Source organism: Ostrinia furnacalis, unplaced genomic scaffold, assembly GCF_004193835.3.
Source record: "Ostrinia furnacalis isolate ACB-3 unplaced genomic scaffold, ASM419383v2 OfSCF1345, whole genome shotgun sequence".
Classification (NCBI taxonomy): Eukaryota; Metazoa; Arthropoda; class Insecta; order Lepidoptera; family Crambidae; genus Ostrinia; species Ostrinia furnacalis.
The window spans coordinates 203202-226932 of NW_021131584.1; the positions used below are offsets into that span (position 1 = coordinate 203202).

The 23731-nt window shown below is 35.6% G+C and overlaps 1 protein-coding gene across 2 annotated transcripts in view; it reads left to right on the top strand.

The window, feature by feature from the left end:
• The window catches only part of tn (tripartite motif containing protein thin), a 120251-nt gene that overhangs the window by 72431 nt on the left and 24089 nt on the right, over window positions 1-23731 (top strand). The window lies entirely within an intron of this gene.

Below are 23731 nucleotides of genomic sequence, written 5' to 3' on the forward strand. Positions count from 1 at the left end.
GAAAAGAAAAATCATAAATCAATGGTCTTAATCAATTTTTAAGTGAAGACCACGTTTGGCAAATGAAGGATTTCATCGCAATACACGACTAACATTAGAAAGACAGTACAAACTTACGAGTAAAAGAGAGTCCCAAAAACAATGTAAATCGGACGTCTAAACAAATAGACATTTTTTAATATTTTTTCAGATGAATTCACGTAAGCTTTCTTTACAAGAGACTGGTTTATTTAAAACTCAATATAGTCATTTTATTACTCCTCAGCCCTCTTCCATCATTTTTGTGCTACAAAGAAATAGCACCGCAAATCAAAGAGTTCTTCAAAACCTGTACCGTCACCAAAAAAATCAATTTTCCCAAGTTTACCGGGGCAGGGAATGATGTTGGGCGCTCACCGTTTATCGCCTATAAAGTTTACTTTTATACAGCTTTTTTCCTGGCCGTACCTTCCTGTTTTGATGGCAGGAGCGTTTTATTATTCTTCGTAGAGAAAATCCTAATAAAGTCTTACTCATTTTTGGATTATACAAAGTGTTAGGGACAGGCTGTCGAAAAGTTGGACAGTGAGTTCGAATCACGGTTTTAAACTGAAAAATAATGGATTTTCTCTCGAGAAAATGTTGGATGAAATATCCTATTTTTTATGTTTATAATAATTGTTTGTTATCTTTGGAAACAACTAAATTCGTTCGCATGCGTGTACATGGCTCGATTACAATATTTTTAGGTAAACTGGTCGTCACTTTACTTTTCTATGTAAATATATTGGTACTACAAAACAANCCAAACAAAGTGGCTTCGTTTGTATTCTTCTTCACTTATATCTAATTTTATCTAACAAAATCTGCAATTTCGCACGGTCTTCATGAATATGAAAAGCGTATCAAGAGAAAGGTCTAGATGTATTTCGTTAAGGTTTTGTGTGAATGAAGATGTAGAAGTGCTGAAGAAATAGGTTGGAAAAAATCAAGCCATCCTGGAGATTTCATCAAAAATGTTAGTCTAAATTACGTGTGGAGGGATTTGTTCTCTTTTAGAAGCCTGCAATAATGGCATATTATGACAGCTATCTTGTAAGAATACTTACCCATTTATTTTATTATTAATTTTCATAAAAATCTTACATTTCACCCGTGTAAAACCGGGGTAATAATAATAAATAATAATAATAAAAACGTTTATTTGAACCAAAAGTTACATTATGCATGTATTACTATGCAAAAGTTACAAAAACTGGCATAATAATCTGGGGTCCCATGAGTATAGGTTACAACCTGTATCTTAGTAGCCAGTGATTCCTCCACTAACACCTATTTAAAGGGTAACCCGTGTAACAAACGTGTATTCCAAATAATATCATCATCATCATCATCATTTCAGCCACAGGACGTCCACTGTTGAACATAGGCCTCCCCCGATGACTTCCACATCGCACGGTTGGTAGTGGTCGGTCCACCTTGTGGGTGGACGTCCCACGCTGCGTTTTCCGATACGCGGCCTCCATTCCAGAACCTTGCTGCCCCATCAGCCGTCAGTTCTGCGTACTATGTGCCCTGCCCACTGCCACTTCAGCTTCGGCTATGTCAGCGACTTTAGTTCGTTTACGGATCTCCTCAAATAATATGCTCTACATTAATTTATGGGTCTTATAATATGATCGTGTCATTGAGATAGATCATAAACTCCACTCTATCGTGGACCAGTCTTACAAACCGCTCGCTGTAATTAATCAAGTATGTCGCGTCATTTCGCTCGCTCCGCTCCCTTATTAATTACGTTGCGAACACCGCGGAACTTCCGCTTTTGAAAATAAGCGAAATGCTATGCGTTAGCTGAGTAACGTGAGGTGTTATCACTTAATCAAGTTCTTAGCATTAGCCTACGAAATTGGCAAATTTTAAGTACAGAGACCTTTAGTTTTAGTGGTCATAAAGCCGGTTGCATTGTAAAGTCATCCATTTTCATGGTTTTTTTCATACACACCTACGTAAGTATAACATTTTAACATGTCGTTTAAAATTGTTTAATTTATATTAATTCAATATTCATACATTCATAATTGGAATTGGAGTATTCGATGAAAAAATCCTAAGTTTTTACTATTTTAAGACTTATTTTTGTAATATTTAGGTACGTGCTATTTAATTTTTTTTTTTATAAATACATACTTACCTAAATACCCATTTATGTTACACTTTCGGTCACAAAATACGCTTTGCTCTATATTTGTGTTTTAACATCTTAGACAAAACGAAAACAAAATTTGAACAACTTTGAACAACTTCCTGTGAAATCTATCATGGCGGAACATCAAAACCTTTCAAGGATCTACTTAGCAGGTTCTGCACCGGAGCCTCCGGATGTTTCGTAATCTTACCATATTTTAGTACTGTAATTAAGTGAAAGGGAAATGACGCGAGTAATTAATTACAACCTGAGTGGTTTTCTGGATGAGTTGCAGACGAGCGTTTTTTAAACGCTTTTGGTATTTACTCACTAGAACTAGATTAAGCAGTAGGTAATGCTATGCATGATTTTGAAAGGGTTTGAAATAAATGTAATCGTAAAAATATTTTTGCTTTTAAATCACGATATAGGCTAGCAGGTTCAAAAGTAAATTAAACCTCCATTCCTAAAAAGATATCGTGCAGTGAAACGACCTATGGAAAAGCCAAAATTTTTACAATCAACATTTTGATTTTTCTGTCCCCAGCAGAATACATTTTTCAATGGCCAACAAAAGAAAATTCCTATATTTTCCTAGGAGATTAAAGCCCGTTTTCACAATCAATCCCTAATTTTTAAGTGATCCCTATGGTAACACATAACATGAATTTTGATTTCATAGGGATCACTTAAAAATTAGGGATTGATGGCGAAATCGGGCATTAGACCATCTTTCCCACCACCATGCGTTTAGCGTTTCAACCGCCCGTCTGCACAGCCCATAGCACTGCGACATAATTAGAGTCGACGTGCTAATTGCGATATACTTAGGAGTTGCTTAGACGTTGTTTTCAATTTTCATAACGGCCCCCTATCATTAGGCGAGAAATTAATTGAAACACACAAATAATTAACCTTCGCACACTCGTGTGTGTAAAGTGAGTTAATTACGGCTTTTGATCTTTTGACCCAGATATAAGGATTAAAATGGTGAATAAGCATTCATTTAATTGCGGTAGTTGCTTTAAAGGTTTTAGAAGTCCCTATAGTGCTGTGTAACTCAAGGGGTTTGCTTTCAGACCTTTACGTAGGTTTCAAACCAAAGCTATAACTGAAGCTAAACTCTGTATCATTTCATGTAATATGAAGCTAAACTCTGCGACATTTCATGTGACTGAAGCTAAATTTTGTAACGTTTCTCGAAATATTATGAAGCTAAAGAAATACCAGAAATAGCTATCTGTAGTGCGCTCCAATATTAATATATTTTTTAATTTTTTTTTTTGTTAAGCCCTAAAGCATCTTTAGTGATCTGAGTTAACCTATCTGTGACTACAAAGTCACAGATAGGTTTACTCTCTCTCTGTTCGAATCGATTTTTATCATTTCATTTAATTTCAAAAATATTTTATTCCTCAACCGATTAAAAAACCAAAAAAGTACATTTTTAAAAACGGTTCCTTTGTTTCAAAACGCTACCTGGCGCGCTACCATTCCACCCATTAAGTACAGTTGGCCTGAAAATTAAATAAGTTTCACGCGGGTAACGCGCGTGAACGCGGCTGAGGTGACGGATCGTTGAGGCTCGGTCTGCGTGCATAATCCGCTTGAAATAATATTTTTAAAATTGTTTGAAATATGGTCTCAAAATTCTAATTTAACCAAACCATACTAGATTTGCAAGCGAAATTAATTAACAAATTAATCAAGGCGGATTTTCAATGGAAACAATAACCTGTATTTAAAATTATGGAGATTTAACACTATTCTATCTTTCTATCTCTATCTAAGTGAGCTGCCACACTAGCGGATTGTAAGCGTTTTCAACGCGGAGCGGCAACGCAACGAAGATGCCGCGGAAGCGCAACTTTTCCGCCTAGAGTTTTCTCGTCGTGGCAAGGCCTTTTCTGCCTTTGGGTTCGCCTTCGAACATAGGCCTCCTCTTCAACCTTCCACCGACTTCTGTCCCTGGCCACATGTCCACCGTAATACCATAACTGTAACACTATTCATTGTCATTTAAAATAACTTTTCTTACTGGCCTACTAAACAGTGCATAAACAAAATATTTTATCTTATATTTTGACAAATGAACAATGATTGCAAAGATTTATGTGTCAAAATGTTTGGACTCGTTCATTGCGATTCCAAGGTTGGCTCCAAATATTTGGGTCAACAACCGTTAAAAACAGAATTGCATTAAATGGGTTAAGATGGTCTTGGCCAGTAAAAGTTTTACAGCGGTTATAATGTCGACAACAATATCACCTTTCTTACTTCTTTTGTTATCAAAGATATATGTTTTCAAGTCAATAATAGAGGAAACATTGCCTTATGGTGTCTGCATTAGACTGGTCGCTTCAAGATTTGACGAAGACTAGTTCAATTCCCGTTGAACACTGGACTATTGTGGTGAACTCACTCCTAACACAAGCATTAAACTTAGCTTACTTAGAGGTGCCTACTCTTGTTAACCTTAATTAAATAAATTAAATTACATGTTTCTGTACAAGAAAACATTGGAAGTTAAAGATTTATTCTTAATCCCAGATGTACATGAAACATGTTGTGTTTTTCTCTAAATGCTTTTAAATTCATTTACAACAAATAAGTTAGGGTTTAGGTACCTATCTGCACTAATGCAGATAGGGAGTTACATTGATATCGATATTTCAAGACTCACTTTACTTCAAATATTTTGGGAAATACAGAGAATACTTTAAACTTTTGTAAAAAAATATTATGAGACTACATTTATATTGCTGCTGTTTATATTGCTCAATCATTCTCGTGGGCATATTTTTAACTTTTTTATTTACTTGTAGCTGACATTGAAATGATATTTATTTATTTATTTATTTATTTATTTATAGGTACAACAACAGAATACAATCTCAAACATTTTTATAGAATAACATATAGGTAAATACTGTGCACCCATAATGACTGTGTTGCCAGGACACAGTCTGCACTGACTATTCATTAATAATTTCATGTGACAAGTCGCTTCCACTCTATTTTAAAATCCATTTTAACTATCCCTATCATCACACTAAATCCTTCTTTCTCATTCAGAGACGTCGATATAAAAGTTACTCTCTATCGACATAGTTAGCACAGCACTAGCACTCGAGCAATTTGTTTTATCTTTCGATTCTATAGCTCAGGGGTCGGTAAATCCTACGTATCTGTGCATCAAGGCAATTAGAGAGATGTACTAGCTACTAAACTTCGTTCTAGTAAATCTGAGCCATAACTTTGAATCGAAATTCGGTTTGGGTCGAGTCATTTATAAGCTGAAATCTTTGTTAGAGTTGTGCGTTCAAATTCACAAAAACTTAAACTTTTTTGATAAAAAAACTTGATAGTAGGTACTTACTAAAAATGTTTTTAGATTGTTGTGTCATAAAAAGTAGATTAATTAAAAACATTTATTTTGTGATTTTTTATTATCGTCGCCAAAGAAAATATATTACAAAATATAGTAATTACCTACCATTTTAACTTTAGTAGTTTTTAAAATTTTTTTTACAAAACCATTTCATATTAAATAGTTCACTTCAAAGGTAAATCTTTTCATACATTTTAAGTGCGATAATTAATAACTTGTCCAGCAGTGGACGTCTTTCGGCTGAAACGAACGAACGAACGAACGAATTAATAACTTCACATTAGAAACTAAAAAGCTTCAATCACGATTACATTATTACTCAAATGACATCCTTTGAACGTAAATTACTTCTTTAAAGAAAATTATACATATTCGACTCGTATTACATTCTAAAATTTCGCGTGACTCCAAATAAATTATACGTAATTGCCACAATTTCCCGTTACATTTTGTCTGAACGACATTCTTACATAACGCTGTATGAATGTTTATGGGCAAATAACAGAACCAAGTTACATTTGCAGTTGGTTTGGTTGGTATCTCATATAATGCAGCTGCAAAGTTAAGTTGGTGCGAGAGTATGCAGAATATGAGACGCGGGTGGTGACGCGCGTTTTCATGGACCCGTGACGTCACCTTATCTTTGTAAATTGTGGAGGGGTTCCATACAATATTACGTCATATTAATACAATAAGATTATGTTGAAGTAGAATATTACATTTTAGAGAATTTTTCGTTTGGGGTGACTTTTATTTTTATTTTGTGATATTTTAAATCAGCCACTTTTCTATAAAAATCTAAAGTAGTTACAGAAACTACTAAACAAGTGACATGCATGACTTGACTTACTTGACTTAAGGTCCTATGTCCCCTAGATGGGGCAGAGGGCGTCCACAAAAGTCCTCCATCGCGTTCGTTCTTGAGCTTCGCGTTTGATCTCGCTCCAAGTCTTGCCGATCTTCTTCGCTTCGTCTGCCACAGTGCGCCGCCAAGATTGCTTGGGGCAACCACGTTTGCGTTGCACATGCAAGAAGTTGTTGTTTATTATTTCAGCTTCAAACCAATAACATTCAGGTCACTTAATTCCAACCCAATCTTAATAACCTTTCAACGACACAAGCAGTAAATAGCGCAGATCAGTTCCAAATCTGTTGTCGAGCAACTTCGGTTATGGCGGCCCGTAAACGTTACGACTTGCAGTTTTATAGCACGTGCAGAAACGCATAAGGGCATAGTGAAGGGAAAGTCAGTAGGGCTCGATTATATTAGTCGATTGGTATCCGTTTATCAATACCTAATTGGTACAAAATTGAAAGAAAGAAAGAAACGTTACGATGAACATCACTTAGTAGTTAAGGACGAAGAAGGTAATACGGAAAATTAGACAGAAATAGCACATAAATATTACAAGGAAATAAAAAGTGAACAGAGGTGGAATTATGTAAAGCAATCGTTATCATTTGACAGTTCATAACGTACGATTATTCTGTCAAACGCTTTGTTTAAATGACTTTATCGTACGTTATGAACTGTCAAATGATTACGATTGCTTTACACAATTCCACCTCTGAGCAGTGCTATCCTGTCGCAACAGCGATGCCCATAGCAATGGGACTCCACTCAGCATATGCCATAGCCCACGGTGGGGAAGGCCACGATCCTGGTTTTTTGTATGCCCCATGCCGAGTGGAAGTCATGGAATTGGACACTAACCTTAATTGGCCTGACTATAATATTATTTGAGTCATATGTTAATTACTTACAATACTAGAGCTTTGTTTGAAAACTGTCTCAAAATGTAAGAAACTATCAGTCTCAAATGTAGTGTAATAAAAAAAAATATTTAATTCCGCTTTATCTGGCCTTTGTTTACATAACTGTTTAAATTATTTTTCATTTTTATTATGCTTTTTATGTAAGTGTTTTTATTCAGTTGCTTTATATGCAGATTCTTTTAAACTACACCACTTAAATTCGCGACCATGATAAAAAATAAAGCTTTGATGTAAGGTGCGTTGAAATTGTGCATTCTGTAACAGGCCTTCGTAGTTCTTAGTACATTACGACTCAAATCCGTAGCCTCGTAGGCACTACGTCTACGAGACGCCAGTATCGTAGTGTTCGTAGTCGTGTTTGTTCTCGTAGCTGCTACGAAGTTTGCGGCTGTAAAAATATTATAGCCTATAAATTGTTTGGTGATTTTTCATTAATAACCTGTCATCTAGGTCTAGGTATATAATCTTCTAAGAAAACATTAATGGAATTCGTTTTTAATAGTAACCTTTAAACTTTTTAAAGTGTTTCATTAATTGAACTCGGAGCTAGATCGCTTTTAATAAATTGAATCAATAAAGGCTGACTTGTTCCTTGAGGAAAATTAAATTTGGACTATAAAATCCACAAAGTTCTAAATTTTAATATAATCCTTCTGGTGTTATAAAATGTGAAAGTTTGGAAGGATGTTAATGAAATTTTGATTAAACCTATAAGTATAAGATTTAATTTTTAAAGTTTCGCGTTCCATTTCATCTAAAATAGTAAGACACGGGTCTTAACGCGACGTTTATACACATGTGAGTACTTAATCACATCCATTCTTCCCACACAATAAACAGTAAAAGCAATCCCCAATACCGCTTGTACAGTGGCGGAATGAAAAGGTTCGTCACCTTAGTGTCGGTTTTCGCTTGCACCAAAGAGTCAAACCTGCCAACATAACAGTGCAAGAAACAGTGCTGCTAACATTTAAATAAATATGACGTTTGCTGACGAATAAGGTTTTGCTTGTTTATTTTTCTCTTTGTTTAGTTTAATCAGTGCAATGCAATGATGACATTGACCAATTGACAATAGTTTTTTTTATTTAATAGACATTATAATGGCAGGTTGAACCAACAAGAAGGTTTTAGTTTATCAATCATAATAATCTTCTTGACAAGATAAATCGTCAAACAACTTTAATCTGAATAATTTTGAACTTTACTGACGAACAGTTAAAGATTTTCTCTAACTCGAGATTATTCTGTAACATAGTTTCAAAAGGTAATATGTGCTCGCGATTCGTTGAAGGAATCAATTTGAAAACTGACGAACCTTTTCATTCCGTGACTGTACAAGACCTCAGCTGACTGCGGCCGCAATTCGCGAATATTGCCGAAGTTGCATATTCATTGCAGGAGTTGCAGACCGACCGATGTTTCTGCATAATGGAACGGCTTCCACTTTAATTATTAAGAGTGTTAGTTGATCAATGTTTGCTGTGATAAGATTAAAATTATTTACGGGACTATTCCCACCGCTGCAACTCCTGTGTAGCCAGGATCTACAGCTTGACCGCCAATAAAAACCCAACTAGTGAAGGTCAAGTTTGTCCCTGGGTAGAGTTAAACTGTCATTGGACCCGCAACGAAATTAATCGAAAGAACAAGGATCAAAAGTATATTAAACAAATGCCAAGGCTGAAATTAAGCGTGCTGTTGATGATAATAAGACCTCAGCTGAATGCCAAAGTTGCATATTCATTGCAGGAGTTGCAGACCGACCGATGTTTCTGCATAATGGAACGGCTTCCACTTTAATTATTAAGAGTGTTATTTGATCAATGCTTGCTTTGATGAGAATGAAAGCACGTATAATGCCAGGGCTATAGATAAAATCTGATGTTGATGATATTTTTACGCAAATCGATTAAGAATGTGTTATAGAAAACTATCACTCTCTTTGGAAGTTTAAGCCTTGAGAATTTTATGAGTAAAAATGTTACCATCATCATCAGCCTGTAGCAGTCGACTACTGGATATAGGTCTTAACTAATTAATATGTGGATTATAACGACTTTAGGTTCAGTTTCTTAATACAAATCTGAAACTTAACATTTCTTATTGATGAGAATTTAACCGGCAAATATGTACAATGTACCTACGACTCTTTTTAAAACTTATTTCAATTCATTTCGATCAGCAGCTACCAAATCAGTACCTAGTATTGAATAGCACAAAACATTGCATACTTAACGAATCATGTGCCTTGAGTACCTGCTCAAACATTAAAATTTCATCTTTCAGTCCGCACCTTTAATATATTTCTTAATGTAAGTCGGCAGTACCGACCGCCTAGAGAGCTGGAGAATGGCATCCTAAAACCTAAAAGCCTGGAAGTGCTTTCTTATGTTTATTTTTTATATTATTATGAGAAGGAGTTAACAGGCTCTGAAGTAGAGACCTCATATTGACATATGCTATGTAGGACGATGGACGCTGTAGGTTTTCTCAGTTTTCTTTTTTTGGCCAGTTTGCCATTTGGCCAATTTCATTTCAAGCTTGTAGAAGTTGGCGATAGATATTTTAACATCGGCATTAGGCTATAGTCTCTAATTAGGTTAACAACGGTCGTCAGCCATATTGTTTATTGATATATTAAATATGGTTTAGCTAACATACGGGTTTTATAATTAATTCTGTGATCAAATTATACTCGTACTTTTCTTAGAAGAAGGAGAACAAGGAGTCCTGACCCCAGATAATGGGAAAAAGGGCTAGGGAAAAGAATATTTTTTTCCGTAAGATAACGTAAGATAAGAAACCAAATGATATTGTTATTAATATCTAGTTTAGGGTAGGCGCACACCGTTGATTTTTAGTTGGCCGATAGTTGTGCCCGATTTTAATTTGTATGATGAATCGGCCAAATCGAATCGGCGTAGTGTGCGCACTCCCATACATGCCCATACTGATCAACTGCCCGACTAAACTATCGGTCGACGAAAAATCAACGGTGTGCGCCTACTCTTAGAGTTAACTTGTTGGTGACCTTTTTAAATAAATAAATAAACAGCATTTCACTTACTGTAGTTAACAGTAGGTATTTAACCTTAACAATACGTTAAGGCACATCCAGTAACCGGTTATCCGTTTTTATTCTCATCCGCAGTAAATGAATATGTATGAACGGCAAGACAAAAGTAATAGCAAGTCAATGCTACAAATGAACGTAGGTATACGTTAAGGCTTTACAAAGTGAGATCAAGAGGTAGGATGAAATTTAGTATGTACAGAGACTAAGGACCTGTTTCACAGGTGCTTGACAGGGTTTTAGATTTTAGATATCGCCAGATAGGTGCTTATTTCTATCCGAAATATTTGAAACTGAAAATTATATTTTATCTGACAGTTAGTTGCTATCACAAGCTTTATCCGACTAAACTAAATCGATGGTCTGCATCTAGGCTTATAGGAAGTGATATTAATAAACTGGCATATTGTAATCTTGAAAATAAATAGGTACAAACATTAGACATTGTGTATACCTATAGTAGAGTATCTTTTCCGATTCGTTATTATAATAATTATTATGTTGTCATATAAAATGTCGCTAGATTTTAATAGCAATAACCGTGTATTATCAGTTACACATTTGGCTACCGACAATGATTGTTAGCGACAGGCATCGACAATTAGGACGCATTCCATCCATTAAGTGGGTTTGTTAATTAATTGACCTGTGTGCTAGCCAGCCGTCTGTGATTCGAGTAAAAAGGGTTTTAACTAAAAAGGTTATAACACACGTCAATTAATATCTTCGTGGCCTAGTTTTTGATAACGGTCTTTGAATGTGCACTANTATAATTGTGGTGCACTCACTACTAACACTAAAAAAAAAATATTATTGGCAGGTAGTTGCTAATTGCTCATAAGATAGGCCCCCTTAATTTAATTTATTGTCCGTGGTGCATAATCTTTTTCTTAAAGGTTTTAAACCTTTGTTTGTCACCTGTCATCCGCTTTGCAATGGAGGGAAGTCGAACCTTAATTTCGAACTCATCCTATGTCCTTCTGATTAATTTCGTTGCGGGTCCAATGACAGTTTAACTTTCCCCCGGGACAAACTTGACCTTCATTGGTTGGGTTTTTGTGGCGGTCAAGCTGTAGATCCTGGCTACACAGGAGTTGCAGTGGTGGGAACGAGAGGTGGGAATAGTCCCGTTTACTAACACAAGCATTATATTTAGCTTACTAAGAGGTGTTTACTCTTGTTAAATCTAATTATATAAATTAATTAATTACATGTTTCCGTACAAGAAAACCTTGCAAGTTAAAAATTTAGTCTTAATCCCATTACATAAAGCATGTGGTGTTTCTCTCTAAATGCTTTTAAATTCATTTACAACAAATAAGTTAGAGTTTAGGTATGTGCACTAATGCAGATAGGGAGTTACATTGATATCGATATTTCAAGATTCACTTTACTTCAAATATTTTGGGAAATACAGACTGTTGCTATTATTATGAGACTACATTTATATTTCTGCTGTTTATATTGCTCAATCAATCTCGTGGGCATATTTTTAACTTTTTTATTTACTTGTAGCTGACATTGAAATGATATAGGTAAATACTGTGCACCCATAATGTGTTGCCAAGACATAGTCTGCACTGACTATTCATCAATAATTTGATGTGACAAGTCGCTTCCATTCTATTTTAAAATCCTTTTCAACTATCCCTATCATCACACTAAATCCTTCTTTCATTCAGAGGCGTCGATATAAAAGTTAGTCTTTATCGACATAGTTAGCACAGCACTAGCACTAGCACTCGAGCAATTTGTTTTATCTTTCGATTCTATAGCTCAGTGCACCTACCATGAGTTTACGTTAGGTGTGCTCGCTAGCGAGTACGTCAAAAATCTCTATGAAGATTTCGTTTCTTGAAAGTAGCCGCTAGTGGCGCTGCACAATATGTCATACAATTAATGTCATTTTTTTACGTAGTCGCTAGCGAGCAAATCTAACGTAAACTCAGGGTAGATAGATAGATAGATAGATAAATCATTTATTTGCATACACTTAACACACATAAAGAGTAAAGTTGCAGCATAACAATAATAAGAAAAGAATAGAATACAGTAGAATACTAGTTATATAAGCATGCATAAAACAAACAAAAGCAGTAACAAGTGGAAGAATACTTCCTGCATGATGTGTGTCGCAGCGATGCAAAAAGCAAAGAGCTCAATGTAAACACTGCCCTGAAAAGGGCAGAACACTGATTTTCAGCTCTTGCTAGGGAATCCGCGAAGCGCACGAAAACGAAATGAACCCTCCCACCATCCGCTATCAGTAAAAATGTTTAAAAAACGACTAGGGGAAATACCAATCAATATCATACTAATATTATAGCTGAGTTGCACCACCTAACTTTGACCGTAGCTATAGCGGTAACCGGTGCTTTTTGTATGGAGTTTAACAGATTTTTGACGTTTTTCAAAGTTAAAGTAAGATGGTGTAACTCAGCTTTAGAATTTTAATAATAGAATTTGGTTACAAACAAATAGATATGTATTTTTTTAATATTGTATTTTTATTCGAGGTCTGTCTGCTTTTTGCTTTGGCGAACTGTCGACATATTCTCTCCTTTGTTTTCAAACGACTTCAAAAAAGGAGGAGGTTCTCAATTCGACCCGTATGTTTTTTTTTTCTATGTTTGTTACGCGATAACTCCGCCAATTATGAACCGATTTGAACAAATCTTTTTTCGGCGTATAGGTAAATACCTCAAGGATGGTTCCATTTAAATTTAATAATAGAAAAAACAACCCCCAAGGGTGGAAAATTTGGGATGAACTTTTTTAAACGCAATATCTCCGCCGATTATAAATCAATTTGAACGATTATTTTTTTGTTAAATAGGTATCATCAAAAGGGTGGTTTCTTCCGAATTTGAAGAAAATATTTCACCCCCAAGGGTGGAAAATTGGGGATGAACTTTTTTATACGCAATATTTTTAATTTTTAGTTTTTTTTGTGTTCACGCATTTGAAGTCGGTTTTATTTTTTAAAAAAATTAATTATTTTGTGAAGTTTTGTGATCCCTAACCGATTGATTTTGTTTTGTGTTGACCCGTGCTAGTAATTGGACTGTTTGATTGCCTTTTTATTGACCTCCGCGCGATTACTGAATCATGACCTCTCAAAATAATTCTTAATTCTTATATTTAATTACAAACTTATCTATACATTGTTAACTGTTTAAGTATTATTTAGTTTGAAGTTTAATTTTTCTTGATTTAAGACCTTGTGTAAAGGGGCCGTCCAATATTCCGTCCTTCTAAATTAGGGGGGGGGGGGGTGTTTCGAAATTGACGTCATTCTTATTTATTTATTTATAGTTTATTGTTCACCTACAAAAANTAGTAAAAAATAAAACTTTGTTGTAAGGTGCGTTGAAATTGTGCATTCTGTAACAGGCCTTCGTAGTTCTTAGTACATTACGACTCAAATCCGTAGCCTCATAGGCACTACGTCTACGAGACGCCAGTATCGTAGTGTTCGTAGTCGTGTTTGTTCTCGTAGCTGCTACGAAGTTTGCGGCTGTAAAAATATTATAGCCTCCGATAATTGTTTGGTGATTTTTCATTAAGAACCTGTCATCTAGTTCTAGGTTTATAATCTTGTAAGAAAATATTAATGGAATTAAATTTTAATAGTAATTAAAACCTTATTAAACTAAAACCAGTAAATCTTTAAACTTTTTGAAGTGTTCCATTAATTGAACTCGGAGCTAGATCGCTTTTATTAAATTGAATCAATAAATGCTGAGTTATTCCTGGAGGAAAATTAAATTTTAGACTTTAAAATCCACAAAGTTCTAAATTTTAATAATCCTTCTGGTGTTATAAAATGTGAAAGTTTGGAAGGATGTTAATGAAATTTTGATGAAACCTTATAAGATATAATTTTTAAACTTTCGCGTTCCATTTCAACTAAAATAGTAAGACACGGGTCTTAACGCGACATTTATACACACATGAGTACATAATGTAACTCATTAATAAACGTCGCGTTAAGACCCGTGTCTTACTATTTTAGTTGAAACCTATAAGTATTTTTGTTCTAATTAATTATGAAGAAAGTAATTTATGAATCCACTCGGGAAAATCCGCGGGAAAAAACTCCTTATGTAAGATCCTAATTCCTAACGATGAAGCCTGAAAAAAACTGTTTTGATTAATTAATTAATCACATACATTCTTCCCACACAATAAACAGTAAAAGCAATCCCCAATACCGCTTGTACAAGACCTTAGCTGACTGCGGCCGCAATTCGCGAATATTGCCGAAGTTGCATATTCATTGCAGGAGTTGCAGACCGACCGATGTTTCTGCATAATGGAACGGCTTCCACTTTAATTATTAAGAGTGTTATTTGATCAATGTTTGCTTTGATAAGATTAAAATTATTTACGGGACTATTCCCACCGCTGCAACTCCTGTGTAGCCAGGATCTACAGCTTGATACCAATAAAAACCCAGCCAGTGAAGGTCAAGTTTGTCCCGGAGGAAAGTTAAACTGTCATTTGACGCGCAATGAAATTAATCAATAGAACAAGGATTAAAAGTATGTTAAACAAATGCCAGGGCTGAAATTAAGCGTGCTGTTGATGATAATAAGACTTCATCTGAATGCCAAAGTTGCATATTCATTGCAGGAGTTGCAGACCGACCGATGTTTCTGCATAATGGAACGGCTTCCACTTTAATTATTAAGAATGTTATTTGATCAATGTTTGCTTTGATGAGAATGAAAGCACGTAAAATGCCAGGGCTATAGATAAAATCTGATGTTGATGATATTTTTAAGCAAATCGATTAAGAATGTGATAAAGAAAACTATCACTCTCTTTGGAGCCTTGAAAATTTTATGAGTAAAAACGTTACCATCATCATCAGCCTGTAGCAGTCGACTACTGGATATAGGTCTTAACTAATTAATATGTGGATTATAACGACTTTAGGTTCAGTTTCTTAATACAAATCTGAAACTTAACATTTCTTATTGATGAGAATTTAACCCGCAAATATGTACATTACAATGTACCTACGACTCTTTTTAAAACTTATTTCAATTCATTTCGATCAGCAGCTACCAACTCAGTAGTATTGAATAGCACAAAACATTGCATACGTAACGAATCATGTGCCTTGAGTACCTGCTCAAACATTAAAATTTCATCTTTCACTTCGCACCTTTAATATATTTCTTAATGTAAGTCGGCAGTACCGACCGCCTAGAGAGCTGGAGAATGGCATCCTAAAACCTAAAAGCCTGGAAGTGCGTTCTTATGTTTATTTTTTATATTTTTATGAAAAGGAGTTAACAGGCTCTGAAGTAGAGACCTCATATTGGCGTATGCTATGTAGGACGATGGACGCTATAGGTTTTTTTTTAAACTTGTGAGTTGTAAGATAACTTACATTTTTTTGGCCGTTTGACCTTTCATTTCAAATTACAAAGTTTGTAGAAGTTGGCGACAGATCTTTTAACATCGGTATTAGGCTATAGTCTCTGACTCTAGGTTAACAACGATCGTTAGTCATATTGTTTATAAAGATTTTTTCTCTGATTTGGTTAACAACGGTCGTCAGCCATTTAGTTTATAGATATTTTGTTATGGTTTAGCTAACATACTGGTTTTATAATTAATTCTGTGATCCAATTATACTCGTACTTTGTACGAAGAAGGAGAACAAGGACAGCCGTCCCCAAATAAAGGGCTAGAGAAAGAAGAAGAAGAAAATTATACTTTTCCGTAAGATAACGTAAGATAAGAAACCAGATGTTATTGTTGTTAATATCTAGATTAGTGTTAACATGTTGGTGATATTTTTAAATAAATAAATAAACAGCATTTCACTAATTGTAGTTCACAGTAGGTATTTACTCGTTTAACAATAGTTAAGGCACATCCAGCAACCGGTTATCCGTTTTTATTCTCATCCGCAGTAAATGAATATGTATGAACGGCAAGACAAAAGTAATAGCAAGTCAATGCTACAAATGAACGTAGGTATACGTTAAAGCTTTACAAAGTGAGATCAAGAGGTAGAATGAAATTTAGTATGTACCTACAGAGACTAAGGACCTGTTTTACAGGTGCTTGACTGGGTTTTAGATTTTAGATATTGCAAGATAGGTACCTATTTCTATCCGAAATATTTGAAACTGAAAATTATAGTTTATCTGAAAGTTAGTTGCTATAACAAGCTTTATCCGACTAAACTATCGACCAACTCAAAATCGATGGTCTGCATCTAGGCTTATAGGAACCAGTGACATTAATAAACTGGCATATTGGCATTAATAATCTTGAAAATAAATAGGTACAAACATTAGACATTGTGTATACCTATAGTAGAGTATCTTTTCCGATTCGTTATTATAATAATTATTATGTTGTAACATAAAATGTCGCTAGATTTTAATAGCAATAACCGTGTATTATCAGTCACAAATTTGGCTACCGACAATGATTGTTAGCGACAGGCATCGACAATTAGGACGCATTCCATCCATTAAGCGGGCTTGTTAATTAATTGACCTGTATGCTAGCCAGCCGTCTGTGATTCGAGTAAAAAGGGTTTTCACTAAAAATATTATAACACACGTCAATTAATATCTTCGTGGCCTAGTTTTTGATAACGGTCTTTGAAAGTGCACTAGAACTTCTGGATTCAATTCCCAGTTGAGTCTCCTTAAAGTTAAGGATTTCAACAGGGAGTAATCAGTTAAAGTTCAAACGAACATACTTGCTCAGGTTCCTTTTAACTTCCTATAATTGGTTATTGGTGATTTTCCGAAGTTGCCATAACAAGCTCTCTTTCATTTTCGAACGTAACTTTCATCTTATAGGGTCTGAGAAAAAGCAGCAAAGGAACTTTAGTCACATTGTATGTCTTTTTATATGTATTAACTACATGATTTAATGATATAATATTTGATGTTTAATAAGTGTGTTGTGATCGATCAGTCAACAAAACTTTTACCGACACAAAAAAATTAATTAATGAATTGAAATAGAGGCATAAAGAGTATTATGAAAAAGTCGCACATGTATTGAGTATGTTAGCATAATAATAGTGCTGGCGTAACTTCCTTAGTTCTTATATTTAGAAATAAACAAGTCCCAGTTTTTTCATAACAAAACATACTTTTCTGTTATTATTTCCAAAACTAATTTCATTTGCGCGACTCGAAGACAGAAAGTTGGGAGCAGAACAAATGCTATACAAAGTACAGAACTATTTGTTGGGAACCCTTTGTTTAATACAAGTTGTATGAAAAATTCCAAAACAAAAACAGTGCTCTCGGCAGAGAGCCAACGTTCCAAGGGACATTTGCTGTGTCATAGTACATTATTTGTATGGAGCTGTGTGTATGAAAGTTGTTTTAAGATGTGTTTTTAAGACAAGAGACTTTTAATTTAAAAAATAAATGATTTTATATTATTGTTGCTACTTACACTAAGGCTGAGTTGCACCACCTAACTTTGACCGTAACTATGACAATAACCGGTGTTTTTTGTATGGAGTTTGACAGATTTTTGACGTTTGTCAAAGTTAAAGTAAGATGGTGCAACTCAGCCTAAAAGTAAATTGCAAGCAGGGCGTTACCTTTAAGGTGAATATAGACTAGACTTGTAATAGAACAACGAGCAGCTCTATATTATGTTCTAGTATCAGTGTCAGTATCATCCTTTACGAACCAAACGTCGCGTCGTATACCTATTACCTGTATTGTACCATTCGTAAGAACGTTACATTAACATTACATAGAAATGCTTTATAGTCTATACTCACCTTTATGAAAACTGATGATAGAGATTAACTGAGCTCACTTAACAACAAATTTATTTTGTGTTTTCTTTGAATAAAATTTAGTTTATTTTTTACACAACCATAATATTTATTCCATTATCCATATCCACAGCGTAGTTATTTATCTTCAATGTCAAATGTTGCAAATTCTCATTATGCGTAATTTATCTAACAAACATCCTCAACATTGGAACCTCAAGCAAATACTAGTTATATCAAAATCATCGTTCAACATAACAACTGTCTAAGCAACGTGTGTAGTAATTACCATACATTTGTAAGTCTTTTGTTCCCAAGTGAGTTTCAAGTTGCGTTCAAAACTTGGCGAACATTAATTTGGGTGTAAACGCGGATGTTATATTTGAGTGAAATGAGATATTCGTGTTCCAATCTACTTTGGGTCTTGATGTTACTTTTGACAGCTCTGGGAAGACTTGTGGAATGGTCTTTGACAAAATTTAGGATAGGAGAACGCGTAGATGAAGACGCAATGTAGAAAGTCTCGTTCGTCGTTTCAGCCAAATGACGTCCACTGTTGGACAAAGGCCTCCCCCAAGGTTTTCCATAATGAGCGGTCCTGCGCTGCCCGCATCCAGGCTCTTCCCGCGACCTTTACCAGATCGTCGGTCCACCCAGTAGGAGGCCTGCCCACGCTACGTCTTCCAGCCCGTGGTCGCCACTCGAGAACTTTCCTGCCCCAACGGCCATCGTCTCTACGAGCTATGTGCCCCGCCCACTGCCACTTGATTTTAGCAATTCTGCGAGTTATGTCAGTTACTTTGGTTCTCCTGCGGATTTCCTCGGTTTAAGTCTGCTGGCAGATAAATAATAGCTTTTGTAGAGGGAGTATAGAGAGTTGACTAAGGTGAGAGATGCAATGAGGTTGGGATTGGGACTTTGGGAGTCTCTCATGAGAATTACGTGAGGGCAGTAAATACTTTTAATATATTTTCCACACTAAAATAGATGATAATGGAATATCCATTTGTGAGTGTAGTGCCCGTTTTCACCATGAATCCCTAATTTTTAAGTGACTCCTACCACATTATAGGAATTTGCATTGCATAGGACTCACAAAAGAGGACAATAATCACATGAATTAAAAAATAATCCGTAGGTAGTATCCAGGAGCTATAAGTATTGCAATAAAGCCAAGAAGGATCATTCCAAAGCCAAGACTGCGAAAGAAAAACTTAGAAAAAGAAAACCTTATGTAGGTACGTATGCTAAGTGCTATTTTACATCAAATTGGGCAGCCCAATGTGCTGTCAACTGCACATTGGATGATTCAGGCGATTTTCAAAATACGCGCGATACGTGCGCTGTAAGGAAACTTCGCAATATATTCGGAACGTAAGCGAAGAATGATTTTATGGTTAATCCGAAGGGTAGCCTTTGCATTTTAATTATGTGTTTAAGGGTTCGTTGGTATAATCTCCTTATACAGATGGTCGCTTTCTTGGAAAAAAAAATCTCGCTTCCTCGTTAAAAAAACAATTATGGGATCGCTACTTGGTTGTAAAATTATGATTATAATTTTAAGCGAATAAGTGTGCCGCAGATTTTTTTTATCCACATCGAGGAAGCTCTTGGCCTGTATCTCACCTGATGGTAAGTGACGATCAGGTCGAAGGTGGAAGCGAGCTTCACCTGGAATCCTCAACCACGGAGGAACTGGCTATCTTAATTCTAACTGCCGGAACACAACAATGCTGTTAACATTGTTGTTATGGCGACAGACTTAGGTAAGATGGTGGTAGCTAGCCAGGCGGACTTAGAACAAGCCCTACCACCAACCAAACCGAACAGAAAAATCTGCCCCCACTGGGAATCGAATCCGGGACCTCTGTGTCTGAAGCAGGTGGTCTTATCATTAGACCACAGAGGCGGTTATATCAGCAGATATCAGTTTACATTAAATAAAGACATTTTTTGTAAAATTTACATATTCACACATTTTTCCCTTTCTTCTTTCATATCTAGACGATATTAAAATGTATTCCATTGAAATCTATTCTATTGAATTTATACTCCTGTATTTGCATATTTTCGCCACCAAAGATATTTGTCCAGATGCTTAACAGGATCCTGCGGTATCCACATTCAATCAGAAGCGGTAGCTAAGCCTGTTTCAAAATCTCCGACTTCAGCTGAAACGTCTTCAACCAAAAATATATTCTCAACCATCGTCTTAAAGTCCACTTTAATGTGACTCGAAATCCTCAGCGATATCATTTACTTTTTAATATATTTGCACGTTTCTCAGTTCAAAGAAACCTATTTGTTCCCAGTTTCACCAGCTCTGGTGTCAGTGTGAAGGTTACGTTAAATATTTGAGAAGATACGGATTTCTTTGTGCCTACGTTGTGCTATGTTTGTTTTTTATTTGACTATTTATAAGACGGACAAAATAGGTTTTACTGTTGCGTCTTTATGTAGACCCCTATTAGGGCAGTAATATACTGGCCAGTTAGAAATAACTTCTATTGTAGGTACTTGTTTTTATTTTTAATTAAACAAAAGAAGGTCGTGAATTTAGTTTAAGAACGTAGTTCTGGTAAAATGTTGGACAGAAACTAGCTTAGTTTTGTTTAGGTTTATTGGGCTGTCTTCTTTTGTTTTTTGTGTTGTAAATCTTTTTTTTGTACCTTAGTGGTTGTCTGGGCTCATATGAAACTAAACAAAAATAATACATACACACTTTATACTAGAAACCTCAAGTTTTTCACATAAGAGTGTAAAATAGTCAACACCCAATGGTGCTTAATGGAGTTTGAGTACGTATACCTATCGAAATTCTGAATTGACTGATCACAGAGTGAAGTTTAAACTTAAGTTTAAAACAAGAGTGTTTCCTTCGTTCGGTAATAATACCTATACGAGCGAGTTATTTTGAATATTGTAGGTAAGAATTGACACTAGGAGTTTAGACTGTCTGTTTTAATTACGCCAAACCTATCTCCTAGTCGTCTTTAAAGCTCTTGCTTAGAACTCAACCTCATTTAACCGTTGGCAGCGATTCACACCACAAGGCACAGTTGGACAGAGGGTTCACTAGTGTCTAGGAATATAGGAATATAGTTTCTTGCAAAATGACATCGGACTTTAAAAAAATTTCGTTTCATAAATCTTTCTGAAGAACATCAAGAGAAAGCGTACTAAGGCTACGAAAAGAAAAACACTATGCGGCGATTATGCACTGCATAAAAATACAGGCATTATGAAAAACTCAGCATGTCAACAACCTCATAAAGGTAGCAGGAAGGCGCTGGATGTAAGCCGCTACCAGCCGGGCAATATGAAAATTATTGGTGGAGGCCTATGTTCAGCAGTGGTCTTTCTGTAGATGTTGATGATTAAGCTCTTTGATTTCTAGTGTGAGCTCCTATGTTCTTCTAATGAGGGCTATCGTTTTTATACTTAACAGTTGGCACCCCTGGCGATTGACAGGACCTTACTCTACAGTGGCGCCATCTTGATGAGTGCAAATGCGATAGTCCTCCTACCACTTTAGCGCTCACCAGTTGGTGCCACTGTCTTCGCTACTAGCAAGTGACAGGACCTTACTCTACAGTGGCGCAAACTGGTGAGCGCTAAAACGATAGCCCTCATTGCGGGTCCAATGACAGTTTAACTTTCCCCTGGGACAAACTTGACCTTCACTGGTTGAGTTTTTTATTGACGCTCAAGCTGTACAGAAGTTTCAATGGTGGGNGTGGTGGGAACGAGAAGTGGGAATAGTCCCGTTTAGTATGAGCTTTCTGACTTCCCTTAACACTGTGTTTCTTTAGTCCCGTAGAGGCTTGTAAGTATGTACTTAATTGCGCCGCCGGCCGAAGACGATTGCCACTCCAGCGTGCACTACTCAATCGTATTCCGATTGAATTTTCAACGTTCTGTCTATAGATTTACTGGCTCTATTGTATTGTGCCAGGCGGTATCTGAGAGCAGGTTCCGGATCAATCCGTTCTAACGATCCGATAGTTTGGAAGGCAGATGGATAGTACTTAGAACGCAGAATAATTATGAAAATTTGTGAGCTATCTGATATAAAAATACTTTGAGTTACAACTAAAGGTACCGATGACTCTGATATGAAACTTTCTAAAAAGGTACTTAATTCATAAATCACTTTGGTAAATGATAAACAAACAAAAGTTAGAACTATTATCGTCGATAACAATCTACCTACTCTACCATTCTTCAATGCTGCTAATGACGCATTTTTTAAAAAAGCTGAAAGAAAATTGAACTTAATAAACTTTTTTTTAATAAACCCCAGCTTCTGCATCGTTTGATTAGAAACGGCACAAAAATACGTGGATCAAGTAACAGAAAATAGCAAAAATCTTTCTAACCTTTAAAATCTAAAGCAAAAACGTTTGACTTTCAGCAATCTAAAACGACTAGCTCTGGTCCGCCCACACACATCCCGTGACGTCACAGTCCCAATACACTAATCTGGATTTGTTAAAAGGGGTCTCTGGAAATTCTGGACTAAACGCTGTTTTAAACACAAGGATTAATTAAATCACTCGCTCTAAACCGAAATGCTAATTGTATATTTTACTAAATAAAGTCAACAGTGCTTTTAAGCTGTGCTTGCGACTTGAATAAGCTTTGACTTGTTGATATGTATCTTGTAATTATTGTATTTCCATTTCAAGTATGTACCTAACTGCTTTTAGAAATCGTACGTTTTATTGTTCTCTCTATTTTTAACCGACTTCTTAGGAAATTCAATTTGGGGAATTAGGTACTTATTAATAAATCTACAAAGAATAATGTTTTACGTCATTAAACATAGTATTTTTTTAATTATTCTGGAAGCAGTATTTTAAAGATCTAATCTCAATATTATACTAAATGTCGATTGAGGCTTATTATTGGTTGGATTTCAATATTTGGAGTTCCAGATCACTGAAAGAGGTCATTTCGACGTTTGTAATTGAGTCTAGTTCGTTTCAGCCTAATGATGTTCACTACTGGACAAAGGCATCCCCCAAGGATTTTCACCAGATCATAGGACCACCTAGTGGGAGTAAATTGAGTCTAGCTTTGAGCAAAGGTTTGTAATAACGGGCCTTAAGACGTCATTAGCTATATACGAAAGTGACGAAAACAAAACCGCTGGCAAAGTCTTATCAAATATTTCCATTCAAAATCTACGTCACCGATTACGCCCAGTTTTCTTTTAGCGAAATTAAAACGGTTTGCTTGCGTCAAAACCTTAATATAGCACTGACTCGGTATAAACACCTCCTACCCAAAGTTAAACGGTCAAGATGATGCTATTTCTAACGATTGGATATCGTAACTGAATTAGGAAATTCAATACTAGTTTTTGCTTGCGACTTCGTCGGAGTTAATTTTGATAAAGTGCATAGTTGAGTTGCACCACCTAACTTTGACCGTAACTATAACGGTGTTTTTGTATGGAGTTTGACAGATTTTTGACGTTTGTCAAAATTAAAGTAAGATGCTGCAACCCAGCCTAAGAATGCAGCCTATGTATAACAT